The 5,554-nt window shown below is 41.4% G+C and overlaps 1 pseudogene; it reads right to left on the bottom strand.

The window, feature by feature from the left end:
- Window positions 1-1,678: 1,678 nt before the first annotated feature.
- LOC140511689 (negative elongation factor B pseudogene) lies at window positions 1,679-3,381 on the bottom strand (annotated as a pseudogene).
- Window positions 3,382-5,554: the final 2,173 nt, after the last annotated feature.

Raw genomic sequence — 5,554 nt, 5'->3', positions numbered from 1 at the left:
CAGCACTTGCCCATGTTGCATCACATAAGTTCACCACATTCTTCATTCTAAACACATAACTTGGGCACTTTGCAGTATGCATGCTGTCATACCACACAACCAATACCAAGGAACACTGCCAGAAACACCTCAACTCAGATTCAAGACTGTCATATGCTGTGAATTGCAGTGGTTTTGCTGTACATGCAAAATTGTTAAATTAATTTTAGCTAAGGATTATAACAGAATTTCCAAGAATTTCTGAAGTGGTCCTAAACAGATTTCTGCCATTTTGTATTTATGTGAAGCAGCATTTTCTGTATTATCAATTATAAAATCAAAATATCAATCAATTTTGAAAAATATTGAAGATGTTCTACATCCTGCAACATAAAATATTCCACCAAAATTTAATTCTTTTTTTTAACTACTATTCTTCCACCTTTATTACAGTAATTAAAAACCAACAAAGCAAAACAGGAGCCAAGAAGTTTTCCAAGGCACTTAAAAATGTAAGAAAACACATAAGACTGCTGTAAGGCTGGACACCATGGCACACACCCACAGTCCTTGCTGCTGGTGGCTGATGGATCACTTGAGTTCCAGAGTTCTGAGCTGTAGTAGGAAGGGCTAAAGCTGATGGGTGTCTGCACTAAGTCTGGCACTAATATGATGAGTCCTTGGAAGGAGAGAGACACAAGCCTGCCTAAGGAGTGCCAGCCCAAGTTGAAAACAGAGTAAGTCAAAACTTCCATTCTCATCAGCAGTAAGGTGAGGTCTATGAGTGGCTGCTGTTCTTACAGGCTGGGTAAGACAGACAGTTCAAGTCCTAAAAAAAAAACCCACAATCTTCTGAGGTTGAAATATAAAACATAAGATCAAGGCTGAGGTCTAAAGAAGTCTGCCAGAGATCAAAAAATGAAAGCGTCTTCTGGTCCTATGACCCAATTCAAGGAATCCAACAGCAAGTCAGGATGGAGTGGGGTGGGGAGGTAGAGATTCTTAAAATATTTTCCTTCTGACTTGATGTCAACCCAGGATTTAAAAAAGGGGGGAGGGGGAGTATTAAAAAAACTCTCTAAATCTATCAGCCACTAAAATATGACCTAGTTCTAAAGAGGCACGCATTATCATCTTCATCTCACAGACAGAGAAACTAAGGCACAGAGGTTGCCTACATAAAGGTTACATAGTAGGCCAGAGATGGAGCAAAGAACAGAATTCTAAACAAATAATTCCAATGCCACTAAGCCTAGACTACAGGATTATTCAATTCTGTACTTATCTATCAAAGATATTCATGGAGACCCTACAACATTTTTGTTTTTTATCATGGACACTCACGCTCCGCTGAAACCATCATGATCACTTTGAATAACTCAGGTTAAGAGAGGTGAACAATTCTGTTCTTCCACCAACTCATTCCCTAATGAGGAGGAAATCTCTTGGATTTCTCTGTAGACACATACACATGGTCTTCAGACCCTTCCCAAAGGCCTCAATGAAGCTAGGATCTGCTAACTGCACAGACTTTGTAACAGAATTTACAGAACTAACAGAATTTCAGCATTTAATGTAAAGTCCTCAGAAAATTCTTCACAGTGTAGTGATGACAAACAATTCCCCAACCCTCAAGGGCTATGGAAAGCTACATGTCACCAGGTGCCATCACTGTGACCAGGCCCAGGGTCAGAGCACCTCAGAGTGCTGCTGGGGTTGGAACAGCAGGAAGAGGTAGCTCTAAAGCAGGAGCTTCCACTGCCTGGGCTCTGCTGGGTTTGCAGTGTTCCAGGTGTTCCAGTTTCTCTCCAACTTGGTTGTAAAGATCCTTCACAGCCTCCCCACTCTGACTGGTAGGTTCCAAAGTCTTTTGGAGGGACTCCAATTTAGTAGGGGCCACTTTGTGATGCAGGTGAATCAGGAGCCTGAGAACATGGCTGTGTACATTCTCCTTTCTTGAGAGGCAAGTGAGGAAGAATCCATCCAATAAACTAGTACAGAATTCTTTCACAGCAAATTCATCTGCCAGCAGAGTAAGATTCCCAGTGAACAGGTGAAGAAATATATCACCTTAAGCCAGGTCTCCGAAAGTCTCCACTAATCCAGGCAAAAGTCGGAGAAAAGCATTTTTGTTCCTTTGCTTTATTATTTGAAGGACATAATAAAAGTCTCATTTCACTATGCTCCTGCAAGAACTTGGTAAAGCTTTCAGGAAGGATATTAGGGTAAGTGACTGATGCCTTCTCTTCTGTTGGTAGTTTCTGATCTACATTGAAAGTATAATCATTCACCACAAAAGACATAAGTACTGGCAAAAACTTAGTGATCAGCTCTGCTTCCATCTTTGGCTCCTTGAAAACCTGACTGTCAATCATGTCCCAAGCCCCCTGCCCCAGAGAGAGCATTCCTAGCAGTAAAAGCAGATCAGAACTTTTCTCTGGGTAAGGTTTCCTGACCCACCAATTCTTGCAGATGTCTTGGATCACAAAGAATCATAGATAAATCACCCAGTACTTGCTCCTGACCTTTCTTCACTCCATCCAGGAATCCTTGCGGCTCCAGAGCTCTCTTATTATCAACAAACTTTTTTCGGATGCAAGCATCAAGACACCAGGTGAACTTATGGCAGGGATCCACCATGCAAATGTCACTGATGTCCAGGTCATGTAATGACATTAGCAACTCAGCCCTCAAGGTACAGTAATGGACATTCCTTGTCCGTAAGAATAAGGTCCGAAGAAACTGCAACACCATGTCGTAGAATTTCACGTTCTTTCCAATCATTTGTGTCAGCTTCCGCACTACCTCCCCCTGACGTCTTGTTTTAGGAGATGGAGTAAAGAAATTATGCAGGACAGACCCTTCATTGCTGAAGGGGATGTTCTCCTTCTCCAAGAGGTACTGTTTGAGCAGAGGAGAAACTTCATCGCCAAAAAGAGTTTGATTATCTTGCCAAATCTGACGCCTTACCTCCACAGCACATGCCCGATACAACTCTTTGTCTGCCATCACCAGCTTCAATATTTTTTCAGGAACTTTTGGCAAATGTTTCATTACACACATCACCACTGGTTGGAAAGAGGGCATGCTCACCAGGGAAAAACTTATCTCCAAGAGATCTTCTAGCTTGTTGTACCTTTCTTCAACTTTTCCTTCGGCAGCAATGGCAGACACTCTCCAACCATTTGTCTCTCAATTCATCAAAAACAGACTGGTGGAACTCCAGCCGAGCCGTCCCACACAGTTACAAGAAAGCAGCGCAGACAGTGACGATGGCAGCAGGACAGCATTCTCTGTCTGGAACTGCTCGATGGCTTTGAGGGGCTCGGTGCAGTTGGTCAGTGTCTTCTTCAGGTCCTCGCTGTTGGCCACCCCCAGGTTCTGAAACCCGGCAAACATGGAAGAAGCCTCAGCCCCTCACAGAACCCAAGACTGGGCCCAGACGGGCCTTTGCCTCCTGCTCCCCATCTGCTCACTCACCTCTGGCTGCTTCCCCCGTTGCCACAGAGCCCCACTTCCCCCGTCCTCGGGATCCCCGCGGTCCCAGCCGTAACCCCCGCCGGGGACCAGATTTATCCCCCGCTCCCTCCAGTTCCACCAGGGCCCCCCCAAAATTTAATTCTTTATGTAAAAGTACAAAAGCATATCCATCTCGTTAGTATGCAAATTTGCTTTCATTTTTTACAAATGGTAACATGTATTCCAAAAAATCATTTTAAAAATAAATTTCTCTATTATGTATTTATCATCAGTAAATGTTTGATTTGTATAGCTATTTTACATACCTATCTACCAGGAAAAATTTCTCAGGCAAAGAGGTGTCACAAGTGGGAAAAATGTAAGCCCTGCTCTAGGGCATAGTCTCTGAAAGGCCACTTTAGACAGAGTAGTAGAAGGGGGATTGAGAGTATGTTAATATGGTAGCAACATAGGACGATGGCTGAGAAGCAATTTTCTTATTTAAGGCCACCCATCCTGAAACAGTAGGGTAATAGAATTTAAAGATATAGCCTTGGAAATATGTAAGTTTCAAAGAATTAGGGTATTGACTATTGTCAAATATCCTTAATACTCTCCCAGGAATACTGGAGAGAATGGGCAACTTTTTTAATCCTTCAGTATATTTAATTGTGAAAAGGCTGAAGGACATTCTAGGAGGTACCTAGATGCGGAGATAGATAGTCTTTGATACCATCAGGAAGACCTGATTTCAAATCCTACTTACTGATTATGTGTGGCTGAGTAAGTCACTGAATCTGTAAAGTGAAGATTACACTGTCATCATGGGGTTGTTGTGAAGATCAAATGTGATAATATATGAGAAGTGTATGTAAATATGAAAGCATTATGGAAGAAGAAGGAGGAGGATGAGAAGGATGATAGTGATGATGATGATGATTTAGGAGGGCATCAAACTGATCTTATAAATGGAGCCCATCTTTTCGAGTTAGAAGGAAGCCCATTTCAGCAGCCTAGACCTTCTCACTTAGAAAACTGGGCTAAGTTCCAAAGCAGTTAGGTACCCCATGCTGTGGAAACAACAAATGGCATAGAATAAACTTGTCCTAAAAGATATGAAATCAACCAATCACTAAAAATGTCATGAGGGTGGATTCTAAGATAATCAATAAATTAGTTACTACATCTTATTTAAGGTAAATATTTTGATATTATGGCCCTGATAATGTTTTCCAGTTGAAAACATCTCTATTAAATGCATCAAAGATATTATATTAATGTGTCCCCTGTCATACCATATGGATCTTGTATAATAAAATAGCAGGCAAGCTCATGACACAGCATTTGAATATCTTACAGCTTAGAGGAAAGAGCAGGAGAGGAAACTGCAGATGATGTGTGGAATTTTAGTGCCAAGAAAGGAATATTCTCTCCTCCACCATTGTCCAGAGGATAATCTTTTGAACTTCTCAGGTTTGAAGGAATCGATTTCTCATTAAAATCCTAGAAGCAACCCAGGAACAAAAGTTGCTGGCAGACCAGCGGCATTGTCTGCATTAGACATCAGAAATACACTAGACAAAAGACAGCTTAAGGACAAGAAGTCCAGCAGAAAGCTATGTCTTACCTAGTACTTCTTGAGAACTTCATGAAGGAGAAGTAAAGAATTCCCAGTAAAATGTCTTCCAAGAGCTATGAATCATCCCAGCTTTTCCTACATGTATTCTAAACATATAAGGCAGGTACATGGCACAATGGATAGAGTATAGTTCCTAGAGGTAGAAAGACTCATCTTCCTGAGTTCAAATCTGGCTGCAGACACTTAGTAGTTGTGCAAAACCAGGTAAGTCAGTTAACTCTGTTGGCCTCAGTTTCTCATCTGTAAAATGAGCTAGAAAAAGAAATAGCAAATCACTCTAGCATCTTTGAAAAACACAAACCAAAGCAACAAAACCTCAAAATGGAGTCAAAATAAGTCTGAAATAATTGGATGATAACAAGAACAACCATCTTAAACTAGTTTACTTACTTCTGAACTCTGTGTATACTTGTAGATAAGTATACCTCTGTCCTAAAGATTCTTATGGGGGAGATAGTGGGCCATGGAATGTACAGT

The sequence above is a fragment of the Notamacropus eugenii genome, chromosome 6 (genome assembly GCF_028372415.1).
Source record: "Notamacropus eugenii isolate mMacEug1 chromosome 6, mMacEug1.pri_v2, whole genome shotgun sequence".
Lineage (NCBI taxonomy): Eukaryota > Metazoa > Chordata > Mammalia > Diprotodontia > Macropodidae > Notamacropus > Notamacropus eugenii.
This window is presented reverse-complemented; position numbering and strand designations above follow the sequence as displayed.